The sequence below is a fragment of the Saccopteryx leptura genome, chromosome 3, assembly GCF_036850995.1.
Source record: "Saccopteryx leptura isolate mSacLep1 chromosome 3, mSacLep1_pri_phased_curated, whole genome shotgun sequence".
Taxonomy (NCBI): domain Eukaryota; kingdom Metazoa; phylum Chordata; class Mammalia; order Chiroptera; family Emballonuridae; genus Saccopteryx; species Saccopteryx leptura.
In genome coordinates, this window is record NC_089505.1 from 288,429,938 (window position 1) to 288,454,691 (window position 24,754).

Here is a 24,754-nt window from a genome sequence, read left to right on the forward strand (position 1 = left end):
AGGGTGTCAAAAATAACTTCAAAATGCCATGAAACAATGAAAGAGGCAAAGACTGTTGAATCTAAAGGCTTTGTTTCTGTGTCGGTTTGGGTGACTAGGGTGCTGTAATTGCATATCTGTTTATAAAAATGTTGAAGTGGTGAGCTATGTGCCTGCCAGAGAGCAAGAATGAATAATGAACCTGGGACTTAAGCATACAGTGGTGCTGAGCTAATGCACAACTCTTTCCTAGGTCTAAGAAAGAGAAGAGCAGAATTATTTTTCTGCTAAGGAGTAGCAAGAGTCATATTTGGCTTTGGACAAAGCCTTTCAAACCAAGAATCTTCACCCATGCACCGCTATGATTTTCATACATCAGGGTGGATAACTCTTTTGTGGACTGGCATGAAATTTCTGGCGGACTGACACCAGTCCGCAGACCAGCAGTTGAAAACCACTGCTCTAAAGAAGACATTCTAGGAATTGTGGGTGCACAAAAATCACCTGCCTGTCCATTAATAATGTAGATCCCTGAGCCCACCCCTGGTGTGGAACAGTTCTGGGCTGGGGCTCAGGAGTCTGCATTTTTCACAGGCTTTCCTGGTGAATCAGTTGTAGGACCACATTTCAGACCACCCTGCCATAAAGAACACATGCAAATTTCCCATTCACCTGCTCCCATCACTGTTATCCAGACAGGGTCTGACTGGAAGCAAGCCGAGTCATGAAAAAGCACGTTTTGTTTGGATATTGCAATTTTTCCTAATTTCCAACAGCTTCAGTCTTCTTACTGGTTGGATTCCAGAATGTCATGATAGAGTAAAGCAGCTTGGGGAACAAATATAAAGGAATATGCTGCCTTTCCATAAGGATGCTAAAAAAAATCTCAGTGAAGGGCCACAGCTATGGAGGACCACTCAGTTAACTGGTTTCTTCCACCACCATTTAAAAAGCAGCTAAATGTATGCAGTGTTTTTCCTCGATAATCATATAAGCAAATTAAAAAAAAAAAAAAAAGCTAGAGACTAGGACAGATATTATCTCATGCCATCACACATGGCTGAGATGTAGGAAATGTCCTTGCAGTAAAAATGGTCCAGGAGGAGCCTCCCCTTGCACCAAGTCAGGATGCTGGTCCCGTGAAAGATACTGGTGCCACATCACTATGGCTGCTCAGACTAGTGGGCCAAGAGACACACCCCGTAATAATGGCTCTGGTCCTTAGAACCTGGCCTCCAGCAGTGTTCTGGAGGCCAACAGAGAGGTAGCCCTAGGGTGATGGGTTCTTTTTTGTCCCCTACCTTGCTTTAGCAGGTATCCAACATCCTGCTTTTGTCTTTTCAATTGATTTTTAGAGAGAAAGAAAAGTGAGGGGGAGAGAAAAACATTGATTTGTTGTTCTGCTTATTTATGCATTCACTGGTTGATTCTTGTATGTGCCCTGACCAGAGACCGAACCCACAACCTTGCCATATCGGGATGACACTTGAACCAACTGAGCTACTGGGCCAGGGCCACAAGCCGATTGTTTTTAAAGTGAAATTTGTTAATTGGAATTTCAGGCCTTGGTGTTATGAAAAGAGGAGCTGAAGCAGAATTAAGTCATTAATTATTTGGCAAGGTTCCAAGGCATTCACCATAAGTCTTGTATTTCACAAGCATGCAGAACACCTTTGTCTAATGCCTTGCCCTAGAAATGAGTTTGAGTGGTTAGGGACACAGACATTTCTGTCCTAATGAATTCTTCTCTGATCCCTTTACTGGTTGTCACCTCTCTTTTGAAAATTCTCCAACTTTATATTCAACCATCAAAAACTTTTTCAAAATAGGCATGAGTGTTTTCTAGTAGATAATTTTAATGTTGAGAATTAATTCTCTTCCCCAGTCCCAACTCTACTTCTTTGAAGTCAGCATGTCTTTCATCTGTAAATATGAAAATAAACATTAATAGTTAATGCATTCCCATCCTCTCCAAGTAGGAAGTTTTCTTTACTTCTGAGGAAGAAATGGTTATTTCTCAGAGCTAGAGAGTCAGGCAGAAGCAGAATGGAAACTGCTTTTGATGGTCTCGATGTAGATTCAAACTGCCTCGAGTAATTCCGTCCTTCTTCAAGAACAACTATTGGGTCATGTGCTCTGGAGTTCTCACTGTCCCTTCTGACAACAGGCCCGCACTTTCATCTTTTATGAATGGAGTCATGACATCTCCTTTGTGCCGGGTAGCTATCTCAATACAATGAACCTGCCCCATTACCTCTAATCCCAGGACCAGCTGGGATTTTGTGACTCTTCCTTTGGCTCATCCCAGGGGCTGTGTCTTCACAGGCACCAGCTTTATGACTGACAGCTGCATGAAATGCCCTTACAGGCCCCATTCAGCTTAGTCTGCCTGAAAGGGACCAACGGAGAGTGCTGTACAAGATGCCCAACCCCCTTATACATCACCATCATTTCAAAAGCTTAAAGGGACAACTTTAGTTTGCCCAGCTCACATTCATTCATACCCCACCTTTACAGCACAGTTGACTTCGACCCTTCTACATGTTCTGCCTAGAACCTATGAGGGTAATGCATTTCCCGTTTCCTACTTCTATGTGAAGAAGTGTTCCCTTTGACACTGCCTTTCTAACTTCCAGGACAGGCACCTAATTTGAACACTCAGGCATGTGGTGAACAGATCCACCATTCCTATCCACACCCATTAGAATTATACAGATTGTGGTGGGCCCCCAAAGGTGTCCACCTTGTAATCCCTGGGACCGCTGAATAAATATGTTACATTAAATGGTCAAAGGCCTGATCAGGAGGTGGCACAGTGGATAGAATGTCTGACTGGGACACGGAGGACCCAGGTTCAAAACCCCGAAGTCGCTGGCTTGAGCACAGGCTCACCAGCTTGAGTCCAAAGGTTGCTGGCTTGAGACCAAGGTCACTGGCTTGAGCAAGGGGTCACTTGCTCTGCTCTAACCTCCCAGATCAAGGCACATGTGAAAAAGCAATCATTGAACAACTAAAGTGCCTCTCATCTCTCTCCCTTCCTGTCTGTTCCTAGCTCTTGTCTGATTCTCTGTCTCTGTCACACACCAAAAAAAAAGGTAAAAGGGGCTTTGAAGATGAAATTAAATTAAGGATTTTGTGATGGAAAAATTATCCTGGATTATCCAGGCGGGCTTAATGTAATCACAAGGGCCCTCACGAGAGGGAAGCAGGAGGGTCAGAGAGAAGACATGGTACTGGGCTGCAGGACCTGAGCTGGGAGTGCAGGCAGCTGAGGGGACAGACTCGCTCCTCATCCTCCAGAAGAGACACAGCCTTGCCCACACCTTGGTTTTGGCCTACTATACTAGTTTCCTGTGGCTGCTTTAACAAATTACCACAAATTGGGTGGCTTAACACAATTGAAATGTATTCCCTCACTGTTCTGGAGGCCAGAAGTTCAAAATCAAGGTGTCAGCAGGGCAGGGCTGTACTCCCTCTGAGGGTTCTAGGGGGAGTCTGTTCCTTGCCTTTTCTAGTTTCTGGTGGCTCCATGCATTCTGTGCTGTGCCCACATCACTCCAGTCTCTGCCTCTGCAGTCACACCGCTTCTTGCCTTTCACAACTTCCTCTGCCTTCCTCTTAAAAGGATACATATGGTTGCACTTAGGACCCACCCAGATAATCTAGAATAAGCCTCTCCTATTAAAATTCATAATCACACCTTTTCTGCCATACAAGGTAATAGTCACGGTTCTAGGAGTTACCTTTAGGTCCACTATACACGCTGACAAGGATTTTGGACAACTGGCCTTCATAACTATAATAGATCTGTGTTGTTCTAAGCCACTAAATTTGTGGTGAGTTGTATAGAAAACTAATACACAGATGGATCATATCTCCTCTCACTTGGACTCTCTCAGCTAAGAAGTCCCTCTTTGTTCTCTCATTCATGAGAGTCATTCTGGGCTCTGTTGATTGCCCTATGGCCAAAGCACTTGTCTGGGCAGACCTGAGGTGTGGGCTTGTGAATTGACTTCTTCCGTGTTCTTTCTATGAGAATGGCTTTACCCACTCAGACCTACACTGTCAGAACCCTCCTTGGATAGGTGCATGTGGAGAAAGGTGCACAGAAGAGACTCTAGAACCAGAATATTGTGAAACATCTCATCAACTGGGAGGATGGCCTGGGTGAGACTCTGTCTGACTTTAATTGGGAGAAAAGAATTTCAACATATCTTAACCTCTCTCAGGGATGAAGCACATCTATCTAAACAGTCTTAAGCAGCTAATATCTAGGGTAGAGAAGGGAGAATTCGGGATCTGGGAATGTCCCTTCTCTTTCCCAAATGTTTCAGTAAAGTTAGGCAGTTAAGCTAGTGATCCTGGGCATTTAGACACCTACAGGTCAGTCTAGCTAAGGCAGAGTTTTATTCTGCTCTTTAACAAGTCATTACCCCCATGCTCCATAGAAGCACCTCCCAGGGGTAAGTTCAAAACAAATTCCCTGACATGTTATTTCAGTCTCTTAGAAGTAGTGCTACTGGGGACAAAACCAAAACCAAATATAATGTTACCTGGGCAAAGGGAAGTGTTTTCCACATGTATCTTACACTGGGACTCAAACATGACCACTGGAAGAACCCTAAATGTATATGACTCTAAATTAAAAACTGGAAGAAAACACAGTAATAATGTTTACAGTAGTAAACAGCAAGGGTGGCAACTGCTTTCTGAATGAAGGGTCTTAGGGCTGGTAATCTGGTGACAAGAGAGACAGACAAGAGGGTCTTGAAGCTGCACTGGCCATAGCACTGGCCAGTTGTATCTGGCTGCATGTTTCCTTGGGTTTGGGACGGGGCAGCACTAGAGCCCACCCAAGCCGGCCCTTGATGCCATGTTCTCATTTACTCTTTTCTATCTTTTCCAGTTTTTCTATAAATGAAAAATAGTAAGATCTCATGTTTTTAAAAAGAAACCATATGTTAGTATGTGTGTAGGGAAAAAGTTGGAACGTTCAACAAAATAATGGCAGTGATTCTCCTTGGGGGCAAGGTTATAGAAGACTTCTGCTTTCTGCATTTCTGTAATTTTTTAATTTAAAAATATTTTAAAAGGCAATTTTGACTTACATTCATTACCCAAAAAAGGAGTGTTTGATGACTATGATACACTAGAGGCATTAAACACACAATGCTCTTAAGTTTCTCTGAAAATACGGGCAAGATAATAGTAATCTTTGAGAATAATTTTTTTTTTAATTCATGGTAAAGCTAATGCATGGATGCAAATTAGGATGTCTGGATTACCAGGGTGAGAGTAACACAAGGAAGTCAAAAACTCTTGAGAGCGTTCTTCAGTGAGACACCTGGGGACTTTGCACCCGTTTGAGGAATCTCCAAACCCGAAATCCCTGCCCCGGAGCAGGGAGAGGGGAGGGCAGTGCTGCTCTAGGGTAACCTGCAGGCAAGGGCTCCTGCTGCTCTCAGTGGTCCACAGCCCCACTGCAGCTTAGGTGCTGGGAAAGCTTTGGTACAAAGGCTGAAAGGCTGCCTACCTCTTTGCGGAGGCAGTTAGAAGGGGCTGTCAATTCCACAGAATCAAGCTGAGAGCAATGTATAAGTTGAGTTATTTCAGCTAACAGTTCTGGGAGGTCTAAAATAACTAGTTATTCCCTCAGCCCTCTCAAAGAGGTCATCTGCTCCAGCAGCAAGCAATATAATTTCCCCCAACAGCCAGATGCTGGCAGAAACGTTCAAATGATGAACTTTAAAGATAAGGGGGCAAGTGCTCCTAGCCAGCATATATACTAAAGATAAGGGGGCAAATTAGACCTTAAATACTCCTAACAAAGCCTGTGCTATCATTGGGTTCTCAATGCCTTTACGAGGGCCTCAGAGGCAAAAGTCCTCTGAGTTATGACCTTCAGTACATCACCCAAGAACAGCTTTGGGCCAGAGTAACGCCTGGCTGGGTCTTGCTGATGGAGTCTTCCAGGCCATGGGAAGTTCTCTGGGCTACAACCAGAGGCTTGTTCCAGCTATGTGGGAAGGCACAGGGCACTCATTCTACCTGTTGGTAGACTGGCTAGGTCCAGAAAGATACCTCCAGGAGATCAGTTCTCTGGAAGTGCACAGTCAGGGTGGGGGTGCTGTGGGGAGCAAAGCAGCTCTGGCGTCTACCTGTGGAACCCAGCAGGCTCTTGGGTCAGGATCTGGTTGCCCAAACCCAGGAGAAATGGGCCCTTGGGAGAAGTTACACCTGACTAGTCGACTTCCTCTTTTTGTAAAAACAGATTATGTGGTGGGTTTGTTCTCTCAACAGCGGTCTCTTCCCTACTGGAAAGTTAACTCTGCCCAAGTGAGGCCTATTGATAGGGTTGGAGTGGTGGCATCCTGTCCCCCATTTCCTCTGGGAGGAGCTGGTGTGGGCCTTCTGGGCTTCCAGTGCCATGCCCCACCTGGAGACTGTGAAGTCAGGGAACTGCTCTTTCTGCGACTCCTGTCCGCTGCGGATGAATGTGAGGGCCTTTCGGTCTATTGCTGCAGTTGCTATCTACTCACTCCTGGGAACCACTTCACAGACAGAGGATGGCAACAAGTACCCCTCTGAAATCCACTCAGCCAGCAATTATTTATTGAGCCTCAACTACTTCTAGGTCTTATACTGATGAGTAAGTCAGTCTTGGTTCTCTACTCATAGAGCTTGTTATCTAGTGAAATGGGTAATCAGTAATAAAATAATTGTACAAATATGTATATAGTTATTTGTAGAGGAAAAATACAGGACTAGAGTGTTTTGAAAGCAATCAATGTCTTCCAACCTTTAAGTAAAAAATACATTTTACATTACAATCCAATATATAAACAAACACAACACATACAGACATATATAATAAAACAAAAGTTTCATTAAACAATTCTTACTCTTATTCTAAGTGATGTGCTCTGATATTTTCTGGTCTATTCCTTTTTAAAATGCTGGTTACAGCTTGACCAGTGGTGGGGCAGTGGACAGCGCATTGACCTGGGATGCTGAGGTCCCAGGTTTGAAAGCCCAAGGTTACCAGTTTGAGTGTGTGCTCATCCGGCTAAGTGCAGGCTCACCAGCTTTAGTGCAGGGTCACCGTCTTGAGTAAAGGATCATAGACATGATCTCGTGGTTGCTTACTTGAACCCAAAGGTCGCTGGCTTGAGCCCAAAGGTCACTGGCTTGAGCAAGGGGTCGCTGGCTTGAGCAAGGGGTCTCTGGCTTGAGCAAGGGGTCACTGGCTTGGCTGCAGTTGCGTGGTCAAGGCACATATGAGAAGCAATCAGTGAACAACTAAAAACTGATGTAACTACAAGTTGATGTTTCTCATCTCTCTCCCTTCCTGTCTCTCTCTCTCTCTCTCTCTCACACACACACACACAAAATGATGATTACAACTCAATAAATTGATCTCATAACCAACTAATGATTGTGATACACAAAATGAAAAACCTTGTCATGGAGGCCCCAACCTGGAGCAGAGCTGGGGTGCAGGTCATGGGACATTTCCCTGAGGGAGTGACAGTTAAGCCAAGACATGTGAAGAGAAGGAGAGTTAGTCCAAAAAGGCCAGGAAAGAACTTCCAGCAACAGGAGTGGCATTTACAAAGACTCCTCATTTTACAGAAGAGGAAACTGGGGATCAAGGAGAGATGTGATGTTCAAGTCCACATAACTCTCAACCCAAGTCTCCAAACTCCAAGGTTCTTTTAAGTACTGCAGTCTATTTGTTGTAGTCTTCCTCTTCATTTTACTAATTATGGGCCAAAGGCTAATTATTTTCACCTAGGCTGACTAGGAAAAAAGAGAAAAGAACAATGGCAGGAGGCTATGTTTACAAAGAGCCCATTTAATTCTTCACGCAAAACAAGGCACCTTCGCTCCTACCCCTCCTGGCTTGAGGCCTGTACTGCAAGCCGTTTGTTCCTTCCTGGTAGGGACTGGCAGGGAGCCATAGTCCTGCTCAGTCCTGGCTTTAATGACAAGCCGTTCACAAAACACCCCCGCAAGGTTTAGAGTCAGCCGAAGGGCCTGGAAAGAATGCAGAGTGTGGGTCCCAGCTTTTCCATCTCCCATAGTGACGCCACACCTGACTTCCTGCGTGTCCCCGCCTCCTGTGGGTGCTGTGCATGGCGAGCCGTGTCATGCTTCAGTTGTGCGGCACGATGATAATGTGAACCTTGCGTGTGAGAGAGAGGCCACAACCAAGGGTGTCAGTCAGGGTCAGGGTCAAAGGGGATGGTCGGAGGATGTGAGAAGAGGAGGGGTCAGAAGAGGCACAGGCCTCAGGCCAAATTTCAGAACAGGCAAGAAAGAAACAGGGCTGTTTTATGCAGTTGCTTAGTCTGCACACTGCACGACGCACTTAAGGAGGGGAAATGAGCGAGGCTGACATGGAACCCATACTACACTCACAAAACCACACTCCTGGCAAGGCGTTTCATCTGCCCAGAGGAGGAGCCTTCACTCTCAGAGGCCGGAGAAGAATGGCTCGGTATGGCACCTGGTCAGAGTTGGAAACAGGCAGACTTCCACAACAGCCCATTGAAAATATGACTGTCAAGCCTAGGCAAGGTTGGTCTCGTCAGGTTTCAAACCTTATTGGTGCCTGGGTAGATAAGGGCCAGTGGTTAGGTGCCACTCCATAGTGACAAGCTACGACCATGGCACCTACTGATTGGCATGCAGAGACACCTCCCAGGTCTAACACCTTACCCAGCCGGACTCTGTGATCCTCCTCCATCTCTTCAGCAGGTCCCAGAGTAATCCAGCCACACCCTGGAGGCACACCTCTACTCCCCAGATTTTAATTACTAGTTTTAAAAATGTTACTACTAATAACATGCTCATGTAAAAAAAAAAAAATCCAAACATTACACAAAGGTAAATAATTAAAAGAACAGCCTCTCCCAAATTTTTAAATTAGAATCTTTCTCTGTCAATAACCTCCTCATGGCGTGTCCTTCATATTCCAAACCAGCTTTCTGTTCTCACCGGAGCCTGTAATTACTCTGCCCCTCATTCTGCTGACAACCAGAGCCGGCCTTGGATTCTAGGGAGGCGCTTCCCTCCACCTCTGACCTCAGGCCAGCTGCTTCACTGCCCTGTTCAAGTCTGTGTCCTCAGGAAGCTTGCCCCAAACACTCAAGCCCCCCACGCCATCCTCCGTCCCTCACTGCTGCTTCTCCAGGCCAGAGCGCTTTGGAGACCTCATCCATTATGAATTAATTCACGGTCCAACTCAGCCCTGTGCAACAAACCCTTTATTCATCTCACATATGCCCAGGCTCATTTCTCACAGTGGTTCATTCAGGCCTTCAAGACCCCACCCCATACCTCAGGAAGCAGAAATCCCCTCGGGACTTGACCAGAGAGAGCCACACCCACTCCTACCAGTCCTCCCTTCCCTCTCCCACAAACCTATCTCTTCCCTGGTGTCCTCAAGATCATTCTTACTGACTCCCTTTCTCTCTCGCACCTGGATTATTTTTCTCTTGTCATTTCCCTTTCTCCTGGCTATCAGAAATCATTCCAAGTCAATACGTAAGTGTAAGCTGGTTGGATCACCATTAAAAACAACAACAACATAGAAGCAACCTAAGTGTCCATTGATGGGTGAATGGATAAAGAAAATGTGATATATACACATATAAATGTATGTATAAATAAATATTATTCTGCCATAAAAAGGGGGAAATCCTGACATTTGTGACAACATGACAGACCTTGAGGGAATTATGTTAAGTGAAATAAGTCAAACAAAGACAAACGCCATATGATCTCATTTATATGTGGAATCTAAAACCAATCAATCAAAAAACACAAAGCCCAAAAAACTGAACTCAAAGATACAGAGAAAAGAATGGTGTTTGCTAGAGATGGTGTGGGAGGTGGGAGGTGGGAAGGTGAGCGGTGGTTGGGAGGCAAAATGGATGAAGGTGATCAAAAGGTACAAAGTTCCAGTTACAAAATAAGTAAGTCCTGGGGATATAATGCAGAGCATGGTGACCATAGTCAGCAATACTACATTATATATTTGGAAGTTGCTAAAACCAACATAATGTTATATGTCTATTACATCTCAATAAAATACAACAACAATACTATGTGTACCCTTTGCCTCTACAATTCCACTTTGTGGGGTATATTATGAAAAAATAACCCACAACCCTGACCTGTGGTGGCGCAGTGGATAAAGTGGTGACCTTGAATGCTGAGGTCACCGGTTCAAAACCCCAGGCTTGCCTGGTCAAGGCACATATGAAAGTTCATGCTTCCTGCTCCTCCCCCCCTCTCTCCCTCCTCTCTAAAATGAATAAACAAAATCTTAAAAAAAAAAGTTTAAAAAAATAACCCACAAAAGAAAAAAGCAGTGATGTTCCCAGCAGAGATATTTACAGTTGAAAAACACTGGAAATACTCCAACTGCTCAATACTATAGTAGATTGATGGTTAAGCACACTTTGGTATCAGTATGATGGGATACCACAGAAGTAATGGGATATTGAGTGGTAAATATATGAATTATGTTGATATAGAGAAATCTACAGATGAAGTACATTTTAATACATAAAAATATATATAAACAAAAACGACATACTTATTACACTTTTATATATATTTGTTGATAACAAATAGAATTATTTATAACAATAAAAAATTTGATGCTGATTTTAGAAGACAAGATGGCACTGGAGTAGGCGGACGTACCAACATCCACCTCCCAGAACCAAAGTGGATTACAGAATAATTTTAAGAATTATCATCTGGAAAAACCAACTTTGGACTAAACTAAGAGGACTCTTCAATCAAGGAACACTGAAGAAGCTACATCGAGACTGGTAGGAAAAGCGGAAACGCGGAGAGGGCTGCCCAGCTGCCCGGAGCAAAGGGCAGCCGGGAGAGACTCGTGTGGCGGGAACTTAGTGTATCCCAAGGTTCTCTTTACCATGCCACAGTCGCAGAGCTCCAGGGAAAAGCACCCTGGTCTCATCTCTCCAGGCAGAGGAGAACAGAAGCTCCATCTCCACACATGCTGCAGATGGCTTTTCCAGTCTACCTGAATCATTACCAGCTAGAAGCAGCAGTCATTGGGACTTGGACGTGAGCTGCAAAGTATAGAATTGTGACAACAATTCCAGTGCCATGCGGACTTTTCCTGGAGGTGGACTTGTCCTGGACTCCTGGACAGCTCCTAGTGACAGCTCCTAACAGACTGAACTGGGGTTGGGTTGCATTTTTCAGGGATTTGGCATGGTGTTGGGGCCAACTTGGACTTGGTGAACATGGTAAGGACACTACTCTTTTATGGATTCTTGCTGTATTGGCCAAGAGTTTGCTTAAAGGCTTTAATCACTGTAAAAAAAAAAATAGAAGACTGGATAAAGAAGAGGTGGCACATATACACCATGGTATACTATTCAGCCATAAGAAATGATGACATCGGATCACTTACAACAAAATGGTGGGATCTTGATAACATTATATGGAGTGAAATAAGTAAATCAGAAAAAAACAAGAACTGCAGGATTCCATACATTGGTGGGACATAAAAATGAGACTAAGAGACATGGACAAGAGTGTGGTGGTTACGGGGGGCGGGGGGAAGGAAGGAGGGGGAGGGGGAGGGGCACAAAGAAAACTAGATAGAAGGTGATGGAGGACAATCTGACTTTGGGTGATAGGTATGCAACAGAATTGAATGACAAAATAACCTGGACATGTTTTCTTTGAATATATGTACCCTGATTTATTGGTGTCACCCTATTAAAATTAATAAAAATTTATTTATAATAAAAAAAGAAAAAAGAAATTTGATCTTACTGCTTCTGGTTACTACTTTTCTTCCCTTCCTTGTTGCGATAGTCTGGTGACCATTCGCTGGCTCTATTTTCTCTCTACCCAATTTCCCCCTTAACCATGCAATCTGGCTTCTATCTCCAGTGTTACTACTGGACTAACAGTGTTAGCAATCATCATGATTTTCTTCTAGATAAATCCTTAAGTCTAGCTAAACTGGTAGTACTGACGTTCTCAGTATCTTCTCTTCCCTTGTGGTTGAACCATCCTAACTTCCTCACATCTCTTCACATTTTTTCCTAATGGTGGACAATTCACAAAGCTTATTACTTGGAGCTCGGGGCTTTGCATTCTGTACCCAAGATCCCTGGAGAGATCCCTGTTCAGGGAAGCCATCCTTCCTGTGCTATAAACTCCCACATCTGCAGCTCCATCCCAATCTCATCCCATCTCTATGTAACCAAGCCACCTGGATCTCTCCAACTGTCACCTCTAGTTCTCCATGTCAAAAACTAAGCTCATCTCCAAACTGTCTCTTCAACTTCCTAACTTCTGGTTAATGTCACCAGTGTTGTCCCAAACTCAAAAGCAGCTCACGCCTTCCATTTGGTAAGGGCAGCCTTCTTACAGTCCTCGTCACACACATTCCCTCTGGTCCTTCGCGGAAAGCCCACTTGCTGTCCTGTCTACGCATTTTCAGGGCAAGCTCAGGTTCTGCTTCCTTTATGACGTCTTTTCCGATTACTCCAGTTCACAACGATTATTTTCCTCTCAGAATCCTTTTTGAATTAGACTCTGTCATACCCACAACATAGAATACAGTTCTTTTCATTTCTTTTTCCTGAACTCTCTTACACTTCATCTGGCCTCTAGTGGGCAGGACACAGGATCCCCCGCGCCCTCAGCTCCAGTGTGCTGCCCTCTCTGAAGCCCTCCTAGTTCTCCCAGGCTCAGGGCACTCTTCCTTCTCAGTCACCAAAGCACCTTTCCCATCACTGCTGGAGTCCCAATCCCTTTGTGTTGTAGTGACTTATATCATTTTTGTGTCCAATTCACTGGCCAGAATGCCAGCTCAGTTTCTGAAGGGCAAAGACTATGTCTTATCTAATAAAGCACCACAGATGTGTTACTGACATCTTGTACCATTCACACTAATTGTTCCATTCATTCATCTTACCTTCCAAACCAAACTGCTGTCTCCTTGTGGCCAGGGTTAAATTTTACTTCTTTTACATTCCATAATGATTAAGAATACAAAACAGAAAAGACTTGAAGAGTATTTATTGAGACTGTACTTAGAATATATCTTGTGAAGACAATTTGCAACTTCATATGAATAACCTACAAACCTGTAAACTATACTTTCTGGGGAATACAAGTCTTATCAAGTCTTGAAATACTGCACACACCTTGCTATTCTGGGGCCAGCACAACACCTCTGTACTTAGCAGTGGTCCTGTCACTTAAAGGTGTTAATAGGATGCCAACACTGGGAACAGTACCCATCTAAAATCAGAACAAATCAGAGACTAAATCAGAGTCCCTGATAAGTGGCAATAATCTGCAGGGAAGGGGGGCAGGGGGTGGCGGCTGTCTGCCAACAGTCTGGTGCTGCGGAAAAGTCTGGCTACACAGTACATATTACACCACCGGAGATAAGCCTTCAGTGAAACACTCCTCATATGGGAAAAGATATTTAATTTCATCCAGTGGCCCAAGGCCTGCCCTTTTTGCATAGCACAACACTCATAAGTCCACCTATGATCTTGCTGACTCAGAACAGCTAAGGTTTTATTTCTTACCAGTCAGGAAACACCATTTAAATTACAAGGTAACCAGGACAACACCACCCTCAAGAGAAGATGAATGCTTCTCTGACAACCACACTGTCGGCGCAGTGGAGCGTCTCCAGCAGTCATACCTAAAGACTAACTCACTAATAACCCCAGGTGGCAGGGAAGGCCTCCACCCGACTCGGGACAGGTGTTTGGGTAGTAGGACCATTTGGAAGAAGAGGCAGATCCTGCTTAGCAAACATCTACTGCAGCACAGGCTGAGCTGTGTGATAGGCCATATGGCCCTCAACTCTAAGTCCCAGGTCCTCAATGCTCAGAGCTGGGCAGACTCCACCACTGGTAGAAGGCAGGTATCAGTCCACCTGACCGGGCCACTGAGGCAACGTATGGTGTGTATGTGGAAGGGAAAGATGAGGTGAGAGGACAGCGGCCAGACCAGCCCCTCCCTTCATGACCAGAGGCTCCAGGGACCTGGTGCAGCAAAGAGGGAGCTGCCCGGCCTGTCCTGCAAAGGGCTTCTGCCTGTCAGGTGCCACTGGCAGGCACCCACCCTTCTATATCCCTGGAAGAAAAAGGGCCTCTGGGCTGACGGCTGGTCAGAATACACCCAAGAGCAAACGAAGGAAGGTGGATGCAGCAGGCCTGGGGACAGTTAGACAGCTCCGATAGGTACACGGCCACCAAACCTGAAAGTCTCAAATAAGGCCCCGAGACCCTGGGGAACTGGGAATCCAGATAATCTGAAGAAACGGGGAGGGAGAGCCCACCTAAAACAGTCCTGTGGAATACAGGGTTTTACCAAAACCTGATAAATTCTGATAAATTTAAACAGCAAAATTAAAGGGACAAAGGAAACTGTCTTAGAACACTTTCTGTTGCTAAATTTTTTACATCTCATTTGAGTCAAGGTAGATGACTTTGTTTAGATAGATGGAGTTTCTAGGTTGTTTTTAAGTCACAGGCCCACATAGTACTACTTCAGGTATGGTCTCTCTCCAAAAGGAAATGCAGTAGCTATCTAAAGAAACACCTCTGAGAAGTGTTTATCATTAATCACGACAATAGTAAAACAAAATAATCATAAAAAATTAAATACCTTGTGATTTTCTTAGAGATTGCTCTACTACATGGAATCTGTAAATCCCTGGTTTAAAAATTTTGTAATAAAAGTTATAGTTACTTAAAGCAGAAAAGTTTGGAACACTCTTAAAAGTACTAAGAAAAGAGAAAGCAATCGATGAACAACTAAGGAGCTGCAATGAAGAATTGATGTTTCTCATCTCTCTCCCTTCCTGTCTGTCTGTTCCTATCTGTCCCTCTCTTTGTCTTTCTCTCTGTCACAAAAAAAAGTACTAAGGAAAAAACATCCCACTGCTTAACAATAATTACTAATGATCTGGCATATGCTTTTCTAGTACCTTTTCATAATTTCCTTTATAAAAATGGTATCATTCTCAACATATTATTTTACTTCCTGTTTTTTTCATTATGTCAAAAGTTTCTGATATCAAAAAATATTCTTCTAAAGGATTTGTAATGCCTGTGCGGTATTTTATTTAGTTGAACCTAACCGATCCCTAATTGTTAACCCTTTTGGTTATTTTAAATGTTTGATACTATGTTGCATTATTAAAAATCCTTATACAAGTATTTTTATATACACCTCTAGTTTTCCAAATATTCCTGGAATGACAATTTCTGATCTAAGGATACATATCCCTTCAAGGCTTTTGATATATATTGTCAAAATTACTGAGCAGGTCCTGACCAGTTGGCTCAGTGGTAGAATGTTGGCCTGGCGTGTGGAAGTCTAGGTTCAATTCCCAGTCAGGGCACACAGGAGAAGCGCCCATCTGCTTCTCCACCCTTCCCCCTCTCCTTCCTCTCTGTCTCTCTCTTCCCCTCCCGCAGCCAAGGCTCCATTGGAGCAAAGTTGGCCCGGGCGCTGAGGATGGCTCCATGGCCTCTGCCTCAGGTGCTAGAATGGCTCCGGCCACAACAAAGCAATGCCCCAGATGGGCAGAGCATTGCCCCCTGGTGAGCATGCCGGATGGATCCTGGTCGGGCGCATGTGGGAGTCTGTCTGACTGCCGCCCCACTTCTAACTTTGAAAAAATACAAAAAAAAAAATTACTGAGCAGATTTGAAGCCATGCTTCTTACTCGGTTATTTTAAACATACCACACAGTGGTATGTATCTCCTATATATAGAAAATGGTTTCAAGAAAAAAATAATTTTACATGCAGTCAACATACTTTAGATAGGCAAGTCTTTATTTACTTTGGGCAAATGAAATGTCCAGAGCTCATAAACACTAAAATTATGCTAAGGAGTTAGGTAATGACACCTGGCTAGTTTAGCACAGTCGGGAGGGCATGATGCTAGTGAGAACAATATCTAGGGTGTAGGCCAATATCGACCAGTCAACTCTATAGAGAGGAAAAATCATCCTTGGCCAAAGTGTGCCTCACAACTTGGCCAACTGTCATACAAATTTACATTCTCAGCCAAAGGGAAGACTGGATGATGGAATGTGGATTACTCAGCATAACCCATCCTAATTTCTGAGTGAACGAACAAGTGTCCAAATGATAGGGGTGTCATCTTTCTATAATAAACGGGACATCTGGCTAGGAAACCCAACAACATATGAGATGATTAAAAGTTCAGTAACACTTAACAAACTTGTCATAGTTTATCAGCAATTTTAAAAAAGATTTTATTTATTGATTTTACAGGGAGAGGAGAACAAGAAGTATCAGTGCACAGTTGCTTCACTTTATTGGTTTATTGCTTGTTGTATGTGCCTTGATCGGAGAAGTCCAGTGTTTCAAACCAGCGACCTCAGCTTTCTAGGTCGATGTTCTATCCACTGTACCACTACCAGCCAGGGTATCAGTAAAACTTAAGAGAAGCACTTACTAAATCTCTGTATGAAAGGTGTGCTTTATCAGCCAGGTTGGATCTAAAACACAGCCACCATAACAGACTGTCAGCATTTCAGCTGGGGTTCCTTTAAACTTCAAGCCTTCTTGATGTTAAGTAAGAGGCATGGATTTTTCATAAAGACCATAGACACACATGATACGGTGCCATTTTTCATCAATAGTTGAAAATTAAATTAGCTTATTAAGGTAGTAATGATTATTTCAATTGGTCAAAAGAAGAAGGAGATTATTCTCAAAAAGGAAATGAGAAGACTAGGAGGAGGTGTTGAGGTGGGAGGTCAATGAAGTATGTTGGGCTGCCAGGGAAGCAGCCATGTTGGGAGGGTCCTGCCGTCACTTAAAAGCCTGGTCTGGGCCCTGGCCGGTTGGCTCAGCGGTAGAGCGTCGGCCTGGCGTGCAGGGGACCCAGGTTCGATTCCCGGCCAGGGCACATAGGAGAAGCGCCCATTTGCCTCTCCACCCTGCCCCCTCCTTCCTCTCTGTCTCTCTCTTCCCCTCCCGCAGCCAAGGCTCCATTGGAGCAAAGATGGCCTGGGCGCTGGGGATGGCTCCTTGGCCTCTGCCCCAGGCACTAGAGTGGCTCTGGTCGTGGCAGAGCGACGCCCTGGAGGGGCAGAGCATCGCCTCCTGGTGGGCAGAGCGTTGCCCCTGGTGGGCGTGCCGGGTGGATCCCGGTTGGGTGCATGTGGGAGTCTGTCTGACTGTCTCTCCCCGTTTCCAGCTTCAGAAAAATACAAAAAAAAAAAAAAAAAAAAAAAGAGCCTGGTCTGATGCACGCTGCTTTGGCCTGCTCAGAAGAAGCAGTCTAACCCTATCTGCCCCATGCGTTGAAGGCTCTAAGGAAAGGCAACTGCTTCTTTTGTACCAAAATGTAGTTACTGAAAAAAACTACCAATTCTATTGGTCTTCATTAAATTCAAAAGCACACATGGTTGTTGTAACAATTCATATATAGAAGCATATCATTGCGTGGTAGGCACATAATGCAATCAATATACAGGTCATGTATTATAGAAACAAACACTTGAGAGCGATATGATCCTATTAACCAATGTCACCCTAATACATTTAATAAAAAAGAAGTATATATAAAGTAAAAGTAAAAATCCTTTTCTCTCTCCACAACCAAATCCCACTTCTCTGAGGAAAACACTACTGTGTTTATTTTTTTCAGTCTTTGGATGCTATTCCTGGGCATTTTCTTCCTTCACGAGATTTATAGGAATTTAAATTCATTTGTGTTCTCCCATCTGAATGGACTGGATCCTTGACTATTGGTAGCCTGCCTTCAGCTCATCTGGAATCACTGCCATCCAAACTGACCTCCCTTTACCTCTGCTCACCAGCGAGGAGGCATCCCTCCGAAGATGGATAGCTCCTGTCCCTGGCCCTCCAGATCTCCTGGATGCAGAAGCGGATCCGAGCAAAGGCAGATTAAAGCGACACCTCTCACAGGAGAGGAAGGACATGCAGGCTGTATGAGTTTTACTTACAAGCAAGAGCTCAGCAGCTTTTTCATTTCAAATTAAGATCACTCCCCAGACTGGCCTGCTCAACTGGAGGACCAACCGCCCCCACAATGCACACAAACACACCAAGTCTGTGTTCTCCTAGTCAACTGCTCCTGCCCTGCCAGTCTTTCAGATAACCAGGTCAGCTGAATACATGGAGACAAAGGGGCATTTCATATACTCCTATTTTGGCAGTTGAAATAACGCTGCAAGTGCCAGGTCTTCACAGGACAAATCTCTCTGTGCATGTCAAACACACAGAGAGGGCTGTCAGGAGACAGGGGCTGCTGAAAGAGGGTCCAGGATGGATTTAAGTCACCATAAAATTTTGAAAGCATTATTTTTTATTTTATATTTTAGTAATATAAAGCGATGATTGCTATCTCTTATTAAGTACGTACTCTATACTTTCTTTCATTTAATCCTCACAATCACCATGTGAAACAGTTACTTCCAGGCTTCTAGGTGAGGAAATCTGGCACTCAGGTCCCACAACTTGCCCAAGGCCACACAGCCAGGGAGTGAGGGACTGGGGCTCAAACTCAGGTCTGTCTTCTTCTAGAAGCCAGACTGCCTCGCTTTCCCAAGGTGGGATCAGCAATCCCTATGGCTTCCAGGAACTACAGAAGGTGACGTTCTGGGAGCTGGAAGAGAATCCAGCTTCCTCCGCCTCTTGGCCCCTTCTCAGCCCCCTCTGGCTTGCTTTCTGGAATGCAGCGGCCTCTCCGATAGGAAGCTGACAACACTTCAAACCCCCACCTTCACATTTGCTTTATGTTAGATTATGCAAATTTTAAAATGAACAACCTTTCTGAAGTTGAAATGTATAAGGGAAAATTATTATTTTTAAGGTGGCAAGAATAAATATTTAATTAGACAGTGCAACACTGAATTTTGCCTGGCTTTGCAACATTTCAGACAATAAAACTAGCCCTTGTCTACAGGGCTAATTACAGACGACTAAATTATTTTTATTAAAACCCTCTGGAATATTAAACATGAGGGATGAAGCAATGTGGTATTGCAGAATAGCCCTCCTCTGTAAATCTGGGTTCTAACCCTGACTCAGCCACTAATAACCACCAATGTTTATTTGCATGGTATACACAGTTTACAGTGTTTTCACATACTTGCTATATTTAGTTGGGTGACCTTGGGCAAGTCACTTAATTTTTGGTGTCTCATGTCAAAATCTGGAAATGAGGACACTGAACTATATACCATTTGAAGTCACCTCTACTTCTAACATCCTAAAGGAGGAAGACACGAGTCTTAGGATTTTTAAAAATGTTATCTGTAAACAAATCAGGGCAAATGCATTCTGGTTTACAAAAATTATATTTTCTGTTAGCTTCTGAAAGGTATTACTTGGCTAAATTCAGGTATAACTCATAAGACATTTGCTTCCAGACCGTTCACTCAGCTTCAGGAGGGTACCAGATATTGAAAAAAATTTTTTTAAGATTTTATTGGAACTGACCTGTGGTGGTGTAGTGGATAAAACATTTACCTGGAATGCTGAGGTTGCCAGTTTGAAACCCTGGGCTTGCTTGGTCAAGGCACATATGGGAGTTCATGTTCCCTGCTCCTCCCCCCTTCTCTCTCTCTCTCTCTCAAAATGAATCAATAAAATCTAAACAAAAACAAAAACAAAAGATTTTACTTATTGATTTTTGAGATAGAAACATCAACTCATAGTTGCTTCACTTTAGTTGTTCATTGGTTGTTTCTCATACGTGCCTTGACCAGGCAAGTCTGAGGTTTCAAACCAGCAACCTCAGTGTTCCAGGCCACCGCTCTATCTACTGCACCGCCACAGGTCAGGCCAGAGGGTACCATATTAAGGCCTTGGGTTGGACCCCCACATAGGAACCTTCCTCTGTTCAGTAGCCAGCTACCATGCCTAACTCCAGCCAACCATCTTAGATACACGGGTTGGGGAAGGACTTGAGGAAATCTGTCTACACAATGCATACACTCGCAGGCTGCTAAGTAAGTAATAACATCACACACCCAGAAATAGTATAAATATCATTCTTGCTCAGTTGTAAGACACAAATCCCTCTTTCAAGTCTTGCCACTTACTGGCTATTCATATTCCTGAAATTAGGATGCATCTTAGAACGACATACATATTTTGATCTGGTAATGTTAAATTATTTTATCTAAAAGGTATTGGTAAACTGCTTATCAATTTACCAACTGTCTTAGAATCAAGGAAATATAATGCTACAAAACCATAACATGGACAACACAGATTTAGGTCTAACTTGGTTCAAATAATGTCCATCTCCGTAATCTTAACAATAACATTCAGTAACCACTGGAAAGGCAATGTGTAAGACACAGGTATTAGTCCTGTTTCCCAACAGTAGCAGTCTAAAAGGCATTCCATCATTATCTCATAAAACACTGGTATGGATTTCAAAGGCAAATTAACTCATATAAAAACCCCTGTGATGCTCTGAAAATGTACTGTCCCACAGCAAATTAGAAAGGGAACATTCTACTCACACTCTCCTGATCTATCTATCCTTGACACATTTTCTTGCTTCTTAATTCACAACCCTCCACCCCAGTAATATTGCTGATTCCCAAAATACACTCGACCCAGGAGAAGCAGCTCTCCAGCACAGCTGTCTACTCCTGCCCTGCCTGGGTATTTCTGTGAGCTATGTGACACAGAGAGGACCACACAGAAGGAATGTAACTCTCAGGCCCCACAGTTCCCATGGTCCCACAGGCAGGTGCATCCCGCCAAACCCCAGACTGGCATTCGAAACAGAAGAAACTGCACTGCTGCATGGAGGCTGTAGTTTTCCTGAACTCCATCTCTATGTTTAAAACTAGGGCGACAGCCGTCTTTGCTACTGTAAACTAATCTGATGGGCATGGGGGAGGGGAGTGGCTCTGAGGAGGCTGCCAATAGGCCATGATTGAGCAAAGTCTAGGAGCAAAATCGTTATTTCTCACTGTTTGCAATTCCAGAAACTCCTTATTAGTGGATCCGTCAGCATGATTTTTAGGAATGAACCATTTACTTCTTTTGCAGCCTGATGTAAAAAAAACAAAGACTCATATACAGTTTAACTGACTGATATTTAAACATATTTTCTAATAGTATACTGAAATCTGGAAATCAGGGGGAAAAAAGAAAAAGAATCAAAGGAACTTGGCAATGAGGTGCACACATAGTAGTTAAGAACCCACAAGCTGAGGCATGCTTATAAAGAGACAGCTTCTTGCTGTGGGCTTCAGCTCGATTTCTGCTAGAGAAAGGAAACAATTTGGGATCTTTCTCTATCCCAAGATCAAGGAATGAAAGACTGGTAGGTGGACGTGTAGCAAACATAACCCAGGGAAATCGTCCAAATATGCTAGAAGCCCTATCAGGTGACAGCCCCCACAAAGACTCACAGCTATAGGAGGCCAGGGGTACAGGCCTCAGAGCTACACCCTGGAGAAACCTCAGTTCCTTTCCAATGTGCACATGTTATGTTAAAGCTCACGATTACCCAGTTGGTTACCACATGGAACTCACGGGCATGAGCGATCAAGTCCTGCCACAACCCCTCAACATATAAACAGTAAGCACTTGCTACAGATGATATCAGGCCTGTTTCCAAACCTCACAAGATTCCAGGGTTGTACTACAAAATAAATTAAAAAAAACACAACATTTTAAGGACTACTGCAAGATGCTTATTCACAACAACACACCGGAAGCGCAGGAACTTCAGCTCCCATGGGCAATCTTTTCCCCTCCTTCCACTTCGCTAGTCCCTCTTCACAGCACCCACCAAGGCAATCCTCAGTCCACTAGAAGGCCACTATGCACTAGGGGTTGTTCACTAAACAGTAGCTGATTACGATGGGGCTGAACCCTTCTCAGTAAAATCTATTCCGAAAGCCCCACAGGCTCTTAGCAGCCAATCTGAACTGTCCAGACCTGCTTCTCACACCAGCCAGGGCAGGAGCGTGTGGGAAAGAAACCCGAGGCCCCACGGTTTGGGCAGACAGGCTGTCCCCCTCCCCCAAGTCTATCCTGGCTCTCTCCCTTGTCACTCTTTTTCTGGTATAGCATTGGGGAAAACCAGAGAGGCCGGAGGTGTCAGGCCCAAGAGGAGTTGGAAGAAGGAACAAGGGCCCACGGGAGGCAGTATGAGGGGTAAAATCAGTACCAAGTGGAGGTGCGGCCGCGCCGCATCCAGTGGGGAGGGACCCCCTTGGTGGGTCTGGAAGGAAGGAAGGGGAGGGGGAGTGGCTCGCGGAGGCCTGACGGCTGTGGCCGCAGGGAACCCCGGAGAGAGGGATGGAGGGAGGGAGGCGGGCAGGGGTGAGACGCAGTAGGGGGGCGGGGGCGCGGGTGGAGAGGCGAGGGGGCAGTCCCGTTCCCCTCCCCCAGCCGGGGCCCGGGCCGCCCGCTGACTCAGCCCCACCGCGTCTGTCCCCTCGGCCTGGACTCACAGTGCGTGAGGCGGCTCCGGTGGAGGCGGCAGGGTAGAGGACAGGTGGCGGGGTTGCTGCGGCTGAGGCTGTGGCTCTGGCCCGCGGCTCCGGGGCGGAGAGTCCTAGCAGAGGCCGCCGCGGTCTCCGGCTTCAACGCACAGAGACTGCGGGGGAAGAGAGCACTGCGCAGGCGCGATGCGGCCACCGCTGTCAGTCCGAGAGGGGCGGGGCCAGGGCACCCGCCGTCTCCAAGACAACCAGGCAGCGAGGGAAGGACTGCCCTACCTCCACCTTGTCTTAGCAACGGCGGCAGGAGGTGGGGGGCACTGAGAACAGTCCCTCTAGATTACCATAGCAACAAGGAGACGAACCAGCCTCATAAATTTACCGCGGTACCGAGGGAACGCTCTTACCTTGTCACCATAGCAACTGGGAACAGCCCCTTCCTTTTTCCTTAGCAACAGGGTAACAATTCCTCTACCCAGTCTAACTAATCACAGAAGAAACCACCATTTACACTTCATTCCATAGTAGCCAGATGACGGATTATCTGTTTCACAGCTACAGCAAAGAAAAAACTGGAGAATATTTCTTCTCCTCCCACAATCGAGAGAGCTAAGGCTAGGTTTTATCTCCACTCTTGGTTTACGACTTTCAATCACAGCTTGTTACTTTAATCCGCAAATTCGATTTTCCTCTACCCGTATTAAACATTCCTATCATTTCCTACTAGAAAACCTATACCTTTACTCCTAAATCTAGCTAAGAAAATCGTCTATACACACATCACTTGAGTTTTTATGAACCTTATTGTTTCTTCCCAATGCATCGGTAAACAGTTCTTGTTTCTTCATCTCGCCCACTAGCTGGTTCAGATTCAACCTCCTCATAACTCGCTCCCTCCTTGATATGGTCGTTGTGTTCCCAAATTCCCTATTCCAAGACTGCTGCTTCTAGTTCTTCTAGATCCCTCTTCTTCCCATCCATACCTACTGTTACTGCCCTTCCTCCCCAGGGTCCTACTCTGTTCACCCCCTTTCTGGTTCTTGGTGAAGATGACTTCTGGTTCTCTCACCTTCAGCCTTGACTTCCGTGGACATCTTGAGGTCGCCTGCCTCTGCACCCACATTCTGTAGTATTATCCTTGGTTTACAAGTCTGTTTCTTCATTCAGACTAACTGCCCTTTGTGGGCAGGAAATCCCTCTTACTAGCTCTTTCAGCATTTAGTCACAGACAGAACACACTGTGGAGTTCCAATAAGTGTTTATGCACTTGAATCAAGTGAAGACAAAGATTTTCTTCAAAGATTCTTCAAAGCTTTTCTGTGGCCCCAAAGAAATGAGCGAAGGGGGTGAAAAGGTAAAAAGAAGAAAAAATTTTTTTTCATTCTTCTTCACTTTCTAACCTAACTGCCCCAAAGTCTCAGAAAACATTTTTCTTATTATCTTTACACATATTTAATCTTTAAGTACTGATGCTACTATTATAACTCTCTCATTCCCTTAACTCTCTATCTTAATGCCAACACTGTAGTCATCTATTAATTAAGACTGGCATTCTCTATCTCCTGAATCCTCACCTCTAGTTTAGTCTCCCTTCTGCACTACCCCAAATGTTTCCACTAAAGTAAATGTCATCACTGAGTACTGACCTCCATGACTGCCACCCTCAGTGATCAGTAAGCTCTTCACACCATACCATTCTATCATCTCCTCGCCCAGCCTGGATTGAGCCCTCTTGCTGAACATCACTGGATTCTTCTGGGCTTGTTGAAATGCTGGAGATGCTGCATTCTCTTCGAATGACTCAGAAGTAGGAATTTATAGGCTAGCGTTCTCCTTGTCTTTCTGTCTAGCTCCCCGAGATTCCACCCCAGGACTATTGGTGTCAGTGCACTCTGACTGAGCCCATTTTCTCAGCAGAAAAGGAGAAGAAAACTGATTACTACTAGAGAAAGTAAAAAAAGAAAGGGACACAGTATATGCTGACTCAAGACCCTCTCCTCCCATCCAAGGCAACTCTCAGAAAGGGGAGCATTCCTTGTAGAGGACAATTCTCAGAACAAAGAAAGGGGTTAGAAGAGCGAAAACCCAGGCTACACGTGTTATTAGCCACAGAGCTGGAGAACTGAAGGTATTCCTAATTGTATCTACAGGGTATCTGGGTGCTACAAAGACATGGGACATATTCAGACTCAATTTACTTTGCTTGTCTATTCTGGAGTTTCAGCTCAGCTCCATGGTTGTAGGCGGAGGCTTGGGTGG

General features: G+C 44.7%; 1 protein-coding gene across 2 annotated transcripts in view; it reads right to left on the bottom strand.

The window, feature by feature from the left end:
• The window catches only part of MAPRE3 (microtubule associated protein RP/EB family member 3), a 54,631-nt gene extending 31,964 nt beyond the window's left edge, over positions 1-22,667 (bottom strand). For both annotated transcript variants that reach the window (XM_066378698.1, XM_066378697.1), the window contains exon 1: positions 22,508-22,667. The gene's annotated coding sequence lies outside the window, so the exon portion shown is untranslated. The remainder of the gene's footprint in view (positions 1-22,507) is intronic.
• Between the last annotated feature and the right edge of the window lie 2,087 nt (positions 22,668-24,754).